Source organism: Mytilus californianus, unplaced genomic scaffold, assembly GCF_021869535.1.
Source record: "Mytilus californianus isolate M0D057914Y unplaced genomic scaffold, xbMytCali1.0.p SCAF_5, whole genome shotgun sequence".
In the NCBI taxonomy this organism is placed as follows: domain Eukaryota; kingdom Metazoa; phylum Mollusca; class Bivalvia; order Mytilida; family Mytilidae; genus Mytilus; species Mytilus californianus.
Window position 1 is genome coordinate 111,759,720 of NW_026262701.1, and position 19,272 is coordinate 111,778,991.

General features: G+C 33.6%; 1 protein-coding gene across 3 annotated transcripts in view; it reads left to right on the forward strand.

The window, feature by feature from the left end:
• LOC127700656 (dopamine D2-like receptor) overlaps positions 1-19,272 on the forward strand; it is a 218,537-nt gene that overhangs the window by 30,272 nt on the left and 168,993 nt on the right. For 2 of the 3 annotated variants that reach the window (XM_052204220.1, XM_052204222.1), the window contains exon 1: positions 10,838-11,047. The gene's annotated coding sequence lies outside the window, so the exon portion shown is untranslated. Of the gene's footprint in view, positions 1-10,837; positions 11,048-19,272 lie in introns of those variants that run through there. The other variant, XM_052204221.1, reaches the window with a different exon arrangement.

The following is a 19,272-nucleotide window of genomic DNA, read 5'->3' on the forward strand; positions in this document are numbered from 1 at the left end:
AACGAGGATATGCCAGTGTGACAAATCACATGGTCTATCCCATGAGACAACAGTAGTCAGAATCGTTATGGTAACCTTAATTACGTATACAGACCGACTGGCATAGAGCTTTATAACATGTAAATTAAGTAAGCAGACAGTTAGAAACTTATTGTCATTCTGTCTTCGCACTTAAATTTATGGACAAAATATTTAGCTATAAGACTATTGAAGCAAAAGTTGAATAACGAGATAAGACAAAATACTGAAAATGTTTGGATACTAAGTGATTTGTAAAAAAGAGGCACACGATACCAAGGGGACATTTAAAACTCATAAATCGAAAGAAACTGACAACGCATTGGCAAAAAAAAAACCATCGAAAAGACAAAAAGGTTCATAAAACACTACATAGTAAACTAAATACGAACTCTATCAAGAACTACGGATGATCTCAATAAACGTATATTAAGATTTCTTTACACACAACACTTGTTTTACTCATAACCTTTCATGGGTCAGCTTGAGACCAAATTTTTGGAAGCAAAATTTTAAAACGTGTAATAGTACAAATAATTAAAGGATCTAAATCCATCTAAGAGTTACCTTGTCTGAAAGAGTTACAAACTAAATTTGATATCATATATATAATAAGTTGATCAATTGAAAGTTTACCAATTTTATGCAATATTTATATCATGCTAATATCGAAGCACTGCATGCATATATGGCTACTTGTCTGACGGCACCCTTGGGAACTGATAGTCAAGAAGCAGCAGTACCACCGACTCAGTGATCGTAAAGACACACACGATGACTTTTGTTTGGGGCACATCAAGGATGTTCTAGAAAACTATGACATAGGCGTAAAATGATAATTTAGAGTGTACGTAAATGTCTATCTCGTAAAATACGCTCGGTTACAATGCAACGTACTAGTATAGTTTTAAAAATATCAAGCTTTCTCTATTTCTAATTTATGAATTTATATATATATATTATTTACACCCTTATAAGGAGACGGGGATGATGTATCAATGAAAAAACAACCAAAGTACAGGATGAACATCATCGTCCTCGACGTTGTTTCAATTAGAGTAATGCAAAAATTAAGTTTTAACTTTTTGGTTTATCAATGCTTGTTCTAGAACGTTAGACACACGTGTCGCAAACATTGTAACGCTTCACCAGCGCATCATACGTTTATATTAAACGATCATGCACTAACACGAAGGTCTACAAAAAGAAAATTTTATTCCGTGTGATAAAATAAAGCAAAATAAAGTAGAAACAAATATAATATTTTTTGTCATTTTGCTGTTATGAATAATCATTGAGTAAAGAAATCATGAAAGTTTCAATTTTTAACTCGAATTTGATGGATTGTCTAGTTTACTGGTCTGTGAAACATAAATTTCATTGATTGACAAAGGCAAATACACCACACACGTCTCTCAGATTGCGAAACAGATATATACATAAATGGCCTTAAACTAATTTCCAACTAAGAAATGTGATTTATGATAATTCTTGATAATTCAAGCGCTGTAGAATTAATATTTAGATAATTTAATAAACAATATTCCTGGGTTGCGTGTAGAGATAAAGTTATACTGCAATTCGTGTGTATATGCTACCATTAGCAAAAACCAGATATTGAGGATGTCTTTAATAGTATCCGAAGGGAAGCCTTCATCTTTCATAATATGCATTAGTTTAAAACATTAAACCATGAAATTATGAATTAATCAACACATCAATCAGTAGTCACTTTTTCTGCTAGGTCCCAGATGGCTTTCTTTGTGTTACACTGTTGCGTTTTCTAGTCTAATAAGATATCAAATAATACTATTTCTATACCTATTTTAGATTTTGACAAGAAAGTTACGAATGATAAGATCGACACGTGTAGAATTTTTAAATGGAATAACCTCGTGTATTTGTATGCCCCATCTACGATAGTAGAGGGGCATTATGTTTTTCGGTCTGTGCGTTCTTTCGTTCGTTCGTCCGTCCGTCCGCCCGTCCGTCTTTCCCGCTTCAGGTTAAAGTTTTTGGCCAAGGTAGTTTTTGATGAAGTTGAAGTCCAATCAACTTGAAACTTAGTACACATGTTTCCTATGATATGATCTTTCTAATTGTAATGCCAAGTTAGAGTTTTGACCCCAATTTCACGGTCCACTGAAAATAGCAAATTATAGTGCGAGTGAGGCATCTGTGTACTATGGACACATTCTGGTTTCTTCCTCCTTTAGAGCGGTTTGTTCATCTCTCTGTACTTGAATATTCATGGATATATGGTTATTGAGTGTTTTTATGGAAGTCGAAAACGACAAATGGTGTGGATGCCAGATACACTTTAGACATTGCATGTATGATTTTTATATTGGCAACTGTCAGAAGAATGTTTCCAATTACTGAATATCTCTGAAATAGCGACTTCTTGACATTGTGTAAGGCCGCTGCAATAGCTTTATGGAAAATAATCGTTGTGGTACTGTTTTATCAACAGTTGACATCAATCATAAAGTTGTAAATCTGATGATCAGAAAATATCTCACAAGTTCTAGTGTATACCACAACCAACGCAAAATACAGATACACCTCAAACCAGACAAACGCAGGTGTACCACAAACCAGGCAAACACATGTATACCACAAACCAGATTAACGCATGTATACCACAAACCGGACAAACAAAGGTATACCACAAACCAGGCAAACACATGTATACCACAAACCAGGCAAACACAGGTATACAACAAACCAGTCAAACGCAGGTAACTATACCACAAACCAGACAAACGCAGGTATACCACAAACCAGATTAACGCATGTATACCACAAACCGGACAAACAAAGGTATACCACAAACCAGGCTAACGCAGGTATACCACAAACCAGGCTAACGCAGGTATACCACAAACCAGGCTAACGCAGGTAACTATACCACAAACCAGACAAACACAGGTATGCAACAAACCGGACAAACACAAGTATACCACAAATTAGACAAACACAGGTATACCACAAACCAGGCAAACACAGGTATATCACAGAATAGACAAACATATGTATGCCACAAACCAGGCAAACACAGGTATACCACAAACCAGGCAAACACAGGTATACAATAAACCAGGCAAATGCAGGTATACCACAAACCAGATTAACGCATGTATACCACAAATCGGACAAACACAGGTACAAAAAATGTATACCACAAACCAGGCTAACGCAGGTATACCACAAACCAGACAAACACAGGTATACCACAAACCAGACTATCACAGGTATACCACAAACCAGACAATCACAGGTATACCACAAACCAGGCAAACACGGGTGTACCACAGAATATACAAACACGTGTATTCCCCAGACCAGGCAAAACACAGGTATACCACAGAATAGACAAACATGTGTATTCCCCAGACCAGGCAAAACACTGGTGTACCACAGAATAGACAAACACGTGTATTCCCCTGACCAGGCAAAACACGGGTATACATCAGAATAGACAAACATGCGTATTCCCCTGACAAGGAAAAACACGGGTATACCACAGAATAGACAAACATGTGTATTCCCCTGACCAGGCAAAACACTGGTGTACCACAGAATAGACAAACATGTGTATTCCCCTGACCAGGCAAAACACGGGTATACCACAGAATAGACAAACATGTGTATTCCCCTGACCAGGCAAAACACGGGTATACCACAGAATAGACAAACATGTGTATTCATCAGACCAGGCAAACACGGGTATACCACAGAATAGACAAACATGTGTATTCACCAGACCAGGCAAAACACGGGTATACCACAGAATAGACAAACATGTGTATTCACCAGACCAGGCAAACACGGGTATACCACAGAATAGACAAACATGTGTATTCACCAGACCAGGCAAAACACGGGTATACTACAGAATAGACAAACATGTGTATTCACCAGACCAGGCAAACACGGGTATACCACAACCAAGGCAAACACAGGTATTCCACAGAATAGACAAACACAGGTATTCCACAGAATAGACAAACACAGGTATTCTAAGCCACAGAATAGACAAACACGGAATTGAAAATTATCGTAGTGGTGAATTAGAACCAATAAATCGTAGCCCGTGTGTTCATACGCATAGATTGATATAATAATGTCATTTTTTCGGGGTGGGGGATTTTGGTGGGAATGAAAGATTACATACTTGGGTTCATTGTTAAATGCCCTTTGAATGTCTATTTTGAATAATTAATAAAAATAAAAAAATAGAAATATTTTTTTATTATAGAACAAGCCACGATAAGATATTGTTTCTACAGAAAGTTATTGTTAGTCTATTTGAAGCTGTAAATTCTAGAAATTGCAAAATTCAAAACAGAAAGGAACGAGACCATGCATTTTTATCCATCGTAATCACATTTTGAATCAATCATATGTACGTCTGAGTTGAAGTCCAGTTTATTATCGCCCTTGTTTATTGATATCTTTATCGACTATTTTGAATGAGAAAGTCTTCCTAGCTCAAGGGCCTACTTGTTAATTTTTTTTTGTAAGAATACGTTAAATTAAGATTATATTTCTGTGAAAAGGAAGTGGTCAAGAAGGTTGAAGTAGTGTCCAAAAGAAAAGTAATGCGATTTCGTTCACCACCAATCCAATTAGGTTTCATTAATTTACAAGGACAAGGCGATACATTGTTCAGATCAGCAGTATAATGATGTTATCAGTTTGAGAATGGTAGAAACATCTGATTGTTCTTTCTTAATATTAAAAAAAGGCGAAAAGAATAGACTAATTATATTTTGTGTCAACTTTCTCAACTTTCTCAAAATTAGTTAAATTCTATTTTTTTTCTTAAAATAAAATCGTCCTAGATTCTCCTAAAATATTTGCGTCTGCACGTGCTACCCAAACGACCATCAACCAATCACGCAACTTTTTAATGAATTGGCAGTTAAATTTTTATTATTTTTAATCTAGAATTATACATTTCGTCCAGTAAAAGTTACAACAAATGAAACGATAACAGAACGTTTCAAGGCAACTAAATACTATCGCGTGAAGAGAACATGTTCCAAAACTTATAACACACAACTAGCAGAGGAACAACAACAGAATACTATCGCGTGAAGAGGACATGTTCCAAAACTTATAACACACAACTAGCAGGGGAACAACAACAGAATACTATCGCGTGAAGAGAACATGTTCCAAAACTTATAACACACAACTAGCAGGGGAACAACAACAGAATACTATCGCGTGAAGAGGACATGTTCCAAAACTTATAACACACAACTAGCAGAGGAACAACAACAGAATACTATCGCGTGAAGAGAACATGTTCCAAAACTTATAACACACAACTAGCAGGGGAACAACAACAGAATACTATCGCGTGAAGAGGACATGTTCCAAAACTTATAACACACAACTAGCAGGGGAACAACAACAGAATACTATCGCGTGAAGAGAACATGTTCCAAAACTTATAACACACAACTAGCAGAGGAACAACAACAGAATACTATCGCGTGAAGAGGACATGTTCCAAAACTTATAACACACAACTAGCAGGGGAACAACAACAGAATACTATCGCGTGAAGAGAACATGTTCCAAAACTTATAACACACAACTAGCAGGGGAACAACAACAGAATACTATCGCGTGAAGAGGACATGTTCCAAAACTTATAACACACAACTAGCAGAGGAACAACAGAATAAATCAATTGTAAGGGACTATGCTATTCTATAAGATATAATTTATATAGGCACCTCCGAATAAAAGGGACAAAGTATTTTACAATTCTTGTGGAAAGACTTCGTCAGTTGATTTATGAAATTCCTTTAAAATGTATATCGGATTATTGGTACATGTTAAAGATTACTGTCGATTACGGTTCGTCTAAATTTTGCTGTTGTTTATTTAACTATTGTCCAGTTTTCAGGAGTATGTTGTTTCATATGCTTATCATAATATTTCTTTTTATCATACAGAAATACAATGTAATTCTATTGTATACAAAGTGATTTTGCTTGTGATTCCGCTATTGTTTCAGAAATTAAAAGAATTGTCAATGATTCCCCTTATTAATGTTTTTGTTCTACTTCTCAAGTTGCCAGTGGATATGGGTATTGATTTTTAAAGGCCTTAAAGTGCATTTGTTTTTGTTATTTAAACCAAGAATGGTCATTAACTGTCTGATTGCTAGATCTCTCTAAAAAAATGTCTCTTTGCGACCATTCCGATACATTAGGATATTACATTCTACTAAAATAGTACGGACACAGTGTATCCAGATAAAAACAAAGTCATTTTTATGATACTTCGATAAAACTCTCTGCAAAGTTACTGCCATTTGATTAGATTTGCTACATTAACCTGTTATATTGACCATATGAATTTAAAGTAGATATAACTAAAATCTTGAGGTAAACTGCGGACATAGGGAAAATTATAATAAAACCAACGTTTGTCTAATGAAGATAAACATTTCCTTAACTAAACGGGCAATACATTGCATTAACTATACATTATCATTCTCTGAGTGCAGGTGGTTTTTAGTAACCATGGATTGTAAAGACCTTCTCAAATCTTTAAAAGGCAGTGTATAAAATTTTACATAAAAAATATATAAATAGGATAGGAAAGTTTCTTTAAATACAATAAATAAACAAATGGTGGAAATAAATGCCAGGAAACTTAAAGCATATAGTATATGTTTGTTTTTTTGTCCCACCTTGTGCGAGATCTCACAGCAAATCTTTACATTATAGGCGGAAGAAATCCGTTAGCGCCACAATTTATTTGCGGCGATATTACGTTTGCACGACCACTCATTTGCGGCAATATTTTGTCTGCGCCACTCGTTTTGGAATATATGTATACCTACTATCGTTCGCGCCAAAAATTAAAAATACGATTACAAATTTGAATATACAATGGCAAAGTAAAAGTCATTTCATGTCGCTAAAAGCTAAAATAGCATTTTAGTCAGAGGTCATAATTTAATTTAAACATATTTTATTTGCAAAAGTAGTAAAAGGGATTGGACACAATTTACAACAACATAAGTGACGTCCTCTTCCTATTCAAATATAAACACAATATACATTAGATAATGACGAAAACATAATAGGAATGCATGTAATACAAGCTATACATAAAAGCAAACAAAAAACAAAAAAAAACAATATAATATGAAATATTAGATAAGATTGGACATGAGTGAAGTGTGAGAAAGCATAGGAATTCAGAATTTTAATTGTATTATGTTCTGAATCTTGGTGTAATTCTGATATAAGATTGTACAGACTCAAAAATTTCTATATTTTTCTGAAATGTAAGTTCACCGTCACCAATAGTACCTCAATAATGATATTGCATATCTTTCTAATTTAAAAAAAAGTTTCTCTTGCTTCATAATCTAAAAAGGGCACTCGAAAAAAATGTGAATTGGGTTTAATACAAGCTGCAGATCTGCATTTGAGGAACTGCATAATTTCTCAAACGTGTATGAATGATATTTAGTTTTCTATCACCACAACTAAAGTAGGAGGGTGGCTGTATTAATTTGGTTTTCACCTTTCGTTTAAATATATTTATTTTTCGGGAAGTCCGTATGTCAAGGTTAAGGCTATCCCGATCAATAGAAGTAGATGGAAAAAATGATTTTCTTGTTATATATAGTCTATAACGGGGTACTCATAATTGTTACTATTTCGCAAATCAGAATAAGATATTTAACCAACAAGTGGGTGCATTTAAAAATCGGGGAAGTCCCATTATGTAAAGAATAGAACATATTGAGCTTTCTTGACTTTCTTCTGTACGCTAGCAATTGCCAGCCTGTTTCGAACTATATAGGTTCGAGACTAGCATACACGGGCAACCTAGTTACTATTCTCCCTGCTTCCTACTGAACAGGCTTTAAACTGCCAGAATCTTGTTGAGTACAACCATCATATAACTCACATGCATATTCTATAATTGGTCTAATAAATGTCAAGATAATTTCAATTCAATACATATTTTTTAAGAACATTTAATGTTGTGCTTGTACAATATATTATGTTTTCTATATGTGTGTGGAAGTTACTGTTGGTATCAAAAGTAATTCATAAGTGTTTATGACAGGAGACACATTCTACGGCTTGAATTTGAAATTCAATTTCATTACCATCAGGGGGAGTATTGCAACAGAAGGTCATAGCCCTTGTCTTATTAGGATTAAAACTTATTAGCCAATCTTTAGACCATGTTGAGATTTGTTCTAAATCGCCGTTTAAGACACTCTCTATTGTGTATGGGCTACTACTGGAATAAGAAAGGAATGTTTCATCAGCAAATAATCGAGTTAAACTTTTCAAATTATCAACTATGTCATTTACATAATTAGGGAATAATAGGGGACCTAATACAGAGCCTTGTGGAACTCCTGCATTAGTATTCCCTAAAGGCTTTGATGAACTTAAAACAAAAAGCGCTTTGTATTCTATTTGAAATATAATTTTCAAACTTGTTGTACAGTTTTCCATCAATAACATATGCTAAATTTATTAAGAGGCAAGTATGCCATACCCTATCAAAAGCTTTCGAGATATCACATAATTTAAGAAATATTATACAAGTAACTTACATACAATTTTGATCCATACTATTGTCAGCATTCATTATCAATTATCAATTCCCAATCAAAAGTATCAATGAGCTCGTTACATTTATTATAATTTGCATTTCGATAGTCCCAAATCAAACTTTAATAAGTGTTATTATTTGATATGGCGAGATTATTCACGAATATGATAGTTCCATCATGATCATTATACATACGATCTATTTGTTTTACATAGGAATCATAGACACCATATAAGATTGAAGACTGAAATTTGTAGATTAAGACACAAACATGGTCTCGACGGCTTAGTTCTCTTTTTCATTTTTCTTGAAATTTTCAACGACAAATGTTTCTTTTATCTTTTCTTCATAACGTCTGTTTCTTAAAATCGTTGTATTTTTACAACATATGGTAAAAAAGTTCAATTGAAATAGTAGTATATGCTCAGCTGTTATACGATAGCAATACAGTCTTTTGTTCTGCAACGCCACTTTTTCGTTCCGTTCTAGATCTTCCTTGTGTTCCAATAGCCCCGTTTATCCCATATATTGTTATATTTTAGTATATGAATTATGGACTGAAATATGACAACAGATAGACAACGTTGATTTGATGAATATGAATTCGGGTAATTTTGCGCCAATAAATTCCGTATTGTGGCACAATTGATACATTTTGAAAAATAAAATTTGGCGCAAATGATATGTCTTAAAAAATAACAGTTGGTGCAAAAGGACTGCAGCCGTTCGTTTTAAGGTAAGCTTTCGCTTTAATGAATGGCTAACAATTTACATTTCATATTTTCTTCAGATAATGCTGACAACTAAAACATGAAACTGTTCATTTATTCTGCATGTGGAGTTTTGTACAATACCTCCAGATTAGTCTTTTAATTATTCTGTTATTAAGTTGCTCTCTAAAACATTTCTAAAATTAAAGTAGCGGATATTAGAAGCATGATCTCTTTATCAAAATATTAGTGTATTAAACCCCTTTTCGGTGTGACTCCGAAAATCCTTTCTATAGTATAGTTTTGCTCCGATTGTCTATCGAATTAGGTGCTTTTCGAGGTTTGATTTTTCATTTTGTGGTTAAACCTCATAATAGATAAATAATACATAGGTACAAGTGACTTTGAGAATACAATGCAAATGAATAATTCAAAAAAAAGTAGCAAGTTAAAAGATGATATACAATTCAAATAACTTATGGACTTAAATCTGCTTCATTTTGACTCTGGTGAATAGTTGTCTTTTTTGGTAATCACACCACATCTCATTATTTTATATTATAACAAAGAAGTTAGAAATAATTGTCAGATTCACTGTTAACTCCGAGAGCACATCCTTTCTTTACTTTTTATCTTAATTTACAATTTGACATCACAACTCTTACAATACTTGATCCTGCAATCAGCCAACTATTGTACAAATAACATGTACGCAGATACTTTTTTTTGCTTTATTTGTACTTGTACAAATAAAGTCTCCTGTTACTCCGCGTCCATGTTGAGCAAACGGTAATGTGAATATTTCTTTTTGGATAACAGTTAATTTTGGGGTTCTCTTCGCGGTCCGCATTTAAACTATGTCGATTTCTTTGAAAAATCGGAGACAACTATTTGACCTAAACGTGCCGGGTGTAAATTACAGGATAAAAACAATATATGTACATTGTACTCGGTGAGCATCGCTTTTTGGCCCGTTTCTAAAGCTCATACAAATAAATTTGATATTTGCCGACAATGCACATACATTGTATTTGTAAGCTCTCTTATCAACAGTGAAAATACATCCAAGAAGGCAGAGGAATTCATTCTAAATGTTATTTGTATTGAACTATTGTCAAGTTCTGTTTTCTTGGTGTGTAATCTTATTTTCTCTGGATTTGTCTACATAGATCTTGTCTTTCATTTCATGGTTAAACATATTCACAACATTAGACTTCTAGGACTATATAATGCTTGTCATATGTTGTACACGCTTGTTCCTCGGTAAATGCTGACAAAAGTAAATCGTGCTGATATTTACATATTTTCTTGTCTAAAGTGCATATTTTAAAATCTTTCTTCTTTCTCAAATAGTTAGTTAAGTATGATTGTGAAAATATAGCAACTTATTGTCGTTGTTAATTTTCTCGGACAGAAATAATTGAGTATTTTGTGTAGAATAACTAATTCTGTGGCAGTTTATAGGAGGCAGCTGATCAGATAGCAATACTAATCTTACATTCTCTGTATTGATTCTGGACTGTCAATTTTCCATTGGATAAAACCGTTAATCGTTCTTATAAACAAATTCCTTACAAAAACATATTCACTACTAATTGGAAATCTGGCATAAAAGTTTTATTTCTGTTTTGTTTTATTCCAGACGTGTGTTCACTTTGATTAATAATTGGTTTGGATTAATTGTCGAAGGAACGTATATAAAAGTAAGTATCCCTTTATATTTATCACAACTAGCTTCACAGTAAACGTGTGAAAATAAATGCATAAGTTTAATACTTCGAATAAAAGGAAAGGTAAAAGTATCACTTTTAAAAATCCAAGTGTCTTTTATGAATATAAATGATGTGTCTTATGAGCAATTATTCCACATTACTTAATTCTATTATTTTTCCCCAAAACTTGCAAACATGTCAAATGTGTTTGAAAGAAGAAAACACTGGATGGATACTTATAGAATTACAATCTTGTCAAATAGAACGAATAAAACCACTTATAGGAAAAAGAAAACACAAAAATGGGGTAAACGATTAAAAACATTTATAACCATTATTCAAATAAAACATGAAGTCCTCCCTTCACGTAAAATAGATGGTAGGGGAGAACATATTTTTTAAAGGTGTAAGGTAGTAAAAATAGATATCATATAACACAGTCACTAAGACATTAAAGTCTTGACTTGCTATCAGTTAAAAAACTTAGAAATTGAAAAAAAGATAGGCCCAGTCAGTGCAGTTTGTTTTTTTCATCACATATTTAATGAAAACGAGAAGGGCTATGCATGTTTCCCGATTCGTTATGATGCTTTTAACTTTTTAAAGTTTTGATTGTTTAATATTCATTCCTAACATGAGAGATTTTTAACTTCTTTAGCCGGTCGTATTTCATATTAAGAATGCTTATACGTTTATAGATATAATTGGTGATTCAAGAATGTGTTCGGTCTTCACAGGAATAAAGTAATTACTACAATAGTGATATGTAAAAGTTGTTTGTATGATCTGTCGAGTAAAAGTATTCATAAGAACTAAGCCACGGGTAAATCATGTTTGTAATACATAGACAAACTCATTACATTCACCAGATTGTATATTGGAGAAATAAAGTGTGCAAATGTCAAATAAGGGAACACGATTTCCCTAATACATTGTGTATTATTGAATTTACTATCATGCTATAAAAACTTGTCCAAAATAGCAGATCTTGAAAACATTAACTGTCCAAAATATCTTTTCAACCTCTTCAATAACTGAAAAAAATCCACACTCACAAAAACTTAAAAAATAAAAATAAATAAAAAAGCGATAAAAATAAATATTTGTAATGCTACTTACAGAATCATCTGGATACTATACTAATAGTATATTTCGTGAGACCTAGTGTGGACCTTATACTGTCCGGAGAGATGACCGTAAGACCTATTGGCAGCCTTTAGTGACATTACCTGTATTTCAGTCATCAGAGAAATGCTCGTCAGACCTTTTGACTGAAAGATTGCGGTCTGAGATATTGCCAGAATTACAATGTCCGTTGAGATGTCGGTAAGACGTCTGTCTTGCTAGTACCGGCGGGACGACCGTCAGACCTACTGACTGTTTTACATGTAGTGTGTAGAGATTGCGGTCAGATATATTGCCAGTCTTCTCCCCGAAGATGTCTGTAAGACGTCTGTTTTGCAATGTCCGGAGAGATTACCGTCAAACACATTGACTGCTTCACACAGTCGGGAGAAATTGCGGTCAGACATATTGTCTGCCTTACAATGCCCGGAGAGATTGCCGTCCGACGTATTGCCTGTTTTACAATATCTGGACAGATACCCTCAGATATATATTGTTCGCTGTATACTTGCCTTCCTTACACTTGAAGGAGAGCGATTACCGTAGACATATTGTCCGTCTTACAATTTCATTACAGATACCGTCAGATCTATTGTCTGTTTTATACTTGCTCGAGAGATTACCGTCCGATATATTGTCTGTCTCACAATGTCCTGACAGATACCGCCAGATCTATTGTCCGTTTTATACTTGCCCGAGAGATTACCGTCCGATATATTGTCTGTCTTACAATGTCCTAAACGATACCGTCAGATTTATTGTCCGTTTTATACTTGCCCGAGAGATTACCGTCCGATATATTGTCTGTCTTACAATGTCCTGACAGATACCGCCAGATCTATTGTCCGTTTTATACTTGCCCGAGAGTTTACCGTCCGATATATTGTCTGTCGTACAATGTCCTACACATATACCGTCAGATCTATTGTCCGTTTTGTACTTGTCTCCCTTACACTTGAAGGAGAGAGATGACCGTCCGATATATTGTCTATCTTACAATGTCCTTACAGATACCGCCAGATCTATTGTTTGTTTTATACTTGCCTGCTTTACACTTGAAGGAGATAGATTACCATTGAAACATATTGCCAGCCGTGCAATTGCTTGAAAGATGACATCAAACCTGTTGACTGTTTTACAAGTGTGGAGAAAGTTGCCTGTCATACATTGTCCGGTGAGATTACCGTCAGACCTATTATCTGCCTTTCACAGTCCAGATAGGTGACCTTCAGACATTTTGTATGCCTATCAATGTCCCGAGAAGATAGGTCCTAAGACTTATTGTCTGCTTCTACATTGTCCGGAAAGACCAGAGGCGGGTTAAGAGGGGGGGGGTTGTAGGGTGCCCGGTCCCCCGTTATGAAGATACTTATATGATAAATGCATAGCCTTTTTACAAGTATCACACCGAATGTTGGCTTGCCAGGCCCCTTTCAAAATCCTGGATCCGCACTTGGAGATAGTCATTAGACTTATTGTCTATGTGTTTTTATGTAATCGAAATGATGCTTTGAATGAGATTTAAAAAAAACTGTACATCAAAACTTGCATTTACTACATCAAATGTACATTATGCATCCTTCTGTATGCAGCTCTGTTGAACAAAAACATTTGACAAATCTCAAATAGTAGTTCTATTCTATATATATATAAAAGATAGTTTTTGAAATATCTTTAAATATATACTTTCTCATTGGATAATTGGCACTTTATGAGTTTCACGCTGAGAAAGGCACATACAATAATAGATGCTTATTTGGTCTGATCAAGAAGTTATCAGTTAAACATAATTGTATTTGTGGAGCATTTAATTGGAAATTTCGACACTATTCTGTACTTTTTGACATGTAATTTATTTGGACGAAATCATAAAAAATAATTTTCTTAAATTGAATGAAATGTACTGAAAATAAATTATTGTCTACAGCTGTTTCTCGGTAAGCTGACACAAAGATAATTCGTTTTCAGTACAAGCTTTTATTCAGTTTTACCTTGTGTCTGAAATTAAAATACAAAATGTTGATTCTAGAAGTTGAGAGGTTAATTAATAATAAATAACTTGCATGTGATAACTTATCATGCATATTTATATAAAATGACTCAATTTTTATGTTTGACTAGCAATGCCTTTGTTATTGACTTTGAATATCCTCGTTACCGTTTCTAATTTCCTATTTCTAACTGAAAAAGGTAGAGTTACACATAATGATATGTACAGGAAGGACGAATCTAATGAACCCCTTTAATTATATTTCATGAATAAAAAAAATCTTGATTGTTTTAGCCTATTTTATTTCCTGCATTTTTTGGCTTCAATTCTTTTCATCAAACTCAATGCTTCGTATATGGGGTGGGTCTAGCTGTACCTTAAAGAATATCCGCAAATATGGATGGGGCCTGCTGCAAGGCTACATTTCTGTCCATTCCAACAAACCCTGGTTTCCGGTGGGAATTAAAAAATTCCACCCTTCATCCAGGTCAATCTATTTATTGATTTTTTTATAGATTTATTTTTGTCCTTAAAATGCATGAAATATGTGCCACTGGACGTTAAACAAACAGCAATCAATCAATCACTGAATTGAAATAGATAAAAATGGTCATTGCCAGTTGCCAAGCACTATTCAACTTAGGTACACGTTAAGTGGTTTATGAATAGTAATTGTGTTACACCAATATAGATATTCTTCCAGTAAATATTTAATATTTGCAAATGTGAGAATCATTACTTTCAGGAAGGCAAATTTGAAATTAATAAAAACAGCTCATTTATAATTCAATTCAAATAACCAGCTTATTTCAAACATATTAAAAATAAAAAATATTGAGAAAAGAACTTTCAGCGAGTAACCATGGTAACTGATAAGGTAGATGACATGCTGGTAAACCGCAAACTTTAAGGCGAAAGATACCAAATGGACATTCAAACTCATAAATCAAAAATAAACTAACAACGCCACGGCAAAAAAAGAAAAAGACCAAAAGACAAAAATAGAAAACTAAAGACTGAGCACCACGAACCCCACAAAAAACCGGGGACAATCTCAGATGCTCCACATGTGGCACCCGTCGTGATGCTCATATAAGTACAAACCCGATGATAAGTCTAATTCGGTAGGTCACGTTTGTGGTTACGACGATTGGAACATATCCGTCGTCATCTGTGAAACAGATACTAGTATTCCGTAACGTTCAACCAACTCGTAACGGCGTCCGTAAAGTAACTGACACACTCGATCACATGGCGGTTAACCGCAAACTTTCAGCAAGTAACTGACACATTTGACCACATGGCGGTTTACCTCTAATTTTCAGAGTAACTGGCAAAATCGGTCAAATACTGGTCAACAGACAGCTTTCAGCTAGCGACAAACTCGATCGCTAATCAGAAAGCTGCAAACATTTACCGTAACGAGTAACAGTTCTCGGCAAACGAATTGAACCTCGGTAGTTTTCTCAGCGAATCTCAAGATGTTAGAATTTAGTGAAGTGTGTATTCACATCTCATTAGCAAACTGAACCACTGAAGTTTTAAAGGAGCCGTTTTAAAGATTGATATTGACCAACTTCATTGTTTCGTTTCTTTTTGCTATACATTGACTCTTTTTGCTACACTTTGACGTGTGTATTCACATTTCATTAGCAAACTGAACCACTGAAGTTTGAAAAGCGCCTTTTTAAAGATATGATATTGACCAACTACATTGTTTCATTTCATTTTGCAATACTTTGACCGGTGACAAATGTCAAGACATTCTCTAGAGCAATTGAATTGAACAATTGAATGACTTTTAATGAATGGTCAGTAACTATGTAGTTGATATATAACCTTCCTTTGACATCTAATCAGTAATTATACCGATCTGTATATAGACTATGACCAAATTACAGAATTGCGGTTAACTATACTAATTATCAGAAGGTTTATTGGTGAATGAAAGTAAAAAAAAAAACCCAAAAACGCAGATAATTATTTAACCATAATAACTCGTGGTATGTACAGTATTTCATCAGGGTATACAACTGGTTTAATCATTATGTTAGGACATTAATTGGATAATAATTTACTAAAATTCTATTGGGTCTTTCCAATAATGTATCAGTCAAAAAATGCTTTACGAGAAATAAAGATGATACATTTACATATTTTCATTAAAAAGCGGAAGTTGTTTGAAGTGAAAATTATTGCTTTGTATTTGTTGATTTTTCCTCAATCACTGTAAACTATTATTTCCTGAAAGTAACAACGGCATCAACTCAGAGAGCTAAGATATAGATTAAATGGATTTTTGTGTGAATATTATTTCAGTATTTGGGACAGCACCATAAATTACCTTTCAAAGGAAAATTCTTAAAAGATGAAATAGTCATATCACTATTTTATTTCAACAGGAGACAATTACCAAAGAAAATTTTATTTGGATCAAACGATTTTAAGAAGTTAATTTTTAATTCTTTGTTGTCTTTTTAAGAATTTATTTTTATAAAAAAATCAAATCGATTGATTGGTGTAAGAAAACTACGTATTCAGGTTAGTGTAAAAAATGATTTTTTTTTCATTTATGCGTTATGGTTGTCCCTTTGTATTTCCATCCTCTTGTTATAGGTCTCTGGGAGTCTGTATTAACTTTTGGTTATGCCCCCAAGACAAATGAAGAAAAAATCGTCAAGTGATACTGGAATTAACATCCTTCTGTTTAACAAAGTTTATACAAACTTCTCTTTTTTGGGAGTATACTATCCCAAGTGGCATGTAAATTCATGTTTAGGCCAGCTACTTTGCCATACATTCATTTGTTTACTAAACTGATTCCTCTGAAAAAAGGCATAGGAGTTCATGTCATAAATGATTAAGAATAAAAAAGTTGGAAACCGAAAAGTGATTACTTCTTATCTAATCATTTGCTCTTTAGATATCACCCAGATCGATAATGATATTTTACCAAAATCGATAATGATATTTTTGGACTGTAGATTTATATCTTTTTAGATACCATAATCCAACATGGTCACTATAAGTCCAATAAGGTTACTATAAGTCCAACCATGTCACTATATTTATCTTAACCAATTATTCCATTCCATGCAGTATAAGACGAAGCAATTGCAATCTGTACTTGGAGGTTTCGGTTTACAATTCCAATATTAAATCTATTAAACTATTTTTCGTTACAGTCTATTCTTTTGAAATATAAAATTAGTATATGGCTTTAGTTATTTTTCTCTGATATTGATTGGCATTAAGGTAAACAGATAATATGGTAATATTCCTGGAATATAAATTTAATTAAAATAATGGGACAAACGTGAACATTTACGAAGTAAAAGTCAGTTAACGACACTTGTTTTTATTAGACATTTGATAACATGATTTAAACATATAAAATATCTACAGTTTCAAAGGGCAATAACTCTAATTAGAAGTCGACTGACGATTTCGACCATCCCTACTTATTCGTAGTTCTTGTCTTGTTAGTCATTTATGCAACTTAAAGTTTCTCTCTATCTGTTAAAGTTTTCAAGATAAGGAGCAAAAATGAAAAAAAATGATAAAATTGACGTCCATGAACAATTGGTAAAGCTCAACATTCTCAATATTTTTTACCTGTCATATTTTCTCTATTTATAACGGTTTTCAAAATAATAGACAAAACTTGAATTTTTCCCCTATGTTCTATTTTTAGACATGTCGGCCGTCTTGGAAGGCAGGCGGGGTCATCGGACATACTTTCAAATCTAGATACCCTAATGATGATTGCGGCCAAGTTTGGTTAAATTTGGTCTAGTAGCTTCAGAGGAGAAGATTTTTGTAAAAGTTAACGGACGACGACGGACGACGGACGCCAAGTGATGAGAAAAGCTCACTTGAGCTAAAAATGGGCAAAAGGTGCAGAATAAATTGCTAATAAAGTTAAAGTATAGAGAAATATAGGCAAACAAAAAAAAAAATTAAGGAAAGAAAATAATGAATACTTGGCAAAATAAACAAAGTATAGAGAAAAAAATGAAGGATCCCCCTTCCAGGCCCTCTTATATAAGATTATTATCAAGGTATATATCTTATATTGAATATACAAAAATGTAACAAATTGAATGATTCTCTGGTATAATAAGTTCAAAATACTAGAAAGTCGATCATTTACACACAAACAGATCAAAGTAACATTAATAATGGTACAATATTCAACCTTTGCTGATGGAAGACTCGCTATCATTTAAATGTAATCAGTTAGAAAATTATTTACAATTCATTGGTTAGAAGACAATTCATTGAACAGATTGATACTTCATGTAACAATAGCTAAAAAAACATGTATTATCATTTTCTATTGCTTTTCCTTGACTAATGTCGTCGGCAGAATATGATTTCTTTAATTTATTTCTCAGTTATACAAGTGGTTATACGGAGATGTCATGCAAAGATAATTTAGAGATATGATATTAGGTATAACAGAAAAATAATCAGTTTGAGAGTTGCTCTTCACTGATCTTCACTTCACCACATGTCAAAGTATTATAACGTGACAATGTTTTTACAGATCTAAGACTCTTCAGGTAGATATATTTTTTTAAATCTATTTCCAAGAAATTTTATTCGACAATATGTCACTTGCTTTTTTAAAAATCATGTGAGTAATTATATATTTACACTTTGTAAGGAAAACAGTTTTCTTTAAAACTTTGAAAACTTATTCTGTTTTAAAATTTATTTTACTTGAAAAATACATGTATCAGTTTAAATATGACACGTATGTTTCGTTGGTCAAAAGACCAAAGTATTAAGCTATTAGGCCTCTGGTTTAGTTCACAAGACAAGCGTTACATAAAACTCATCAGTGGCGCTCGCATCAAAACGCGTTTGCAAAGCCAAATCAATAACAAAGTTGAGGAGCACTGAAAATCAAGGATTTCCAAAAGTTTTGAGAAATTTGACTAATAGATATAAGAAGATGAGTATGAGTGCCAATTAGACAACTCTCCATCCAAGTCACAATTTGTAAAAGTAAACCATTATAGGTCAAAAAACGGCCTTCAACACGAAGCCTTGGCTCACACCGAACAGCAGGATATAAAGGGTCCCAAAACGACTG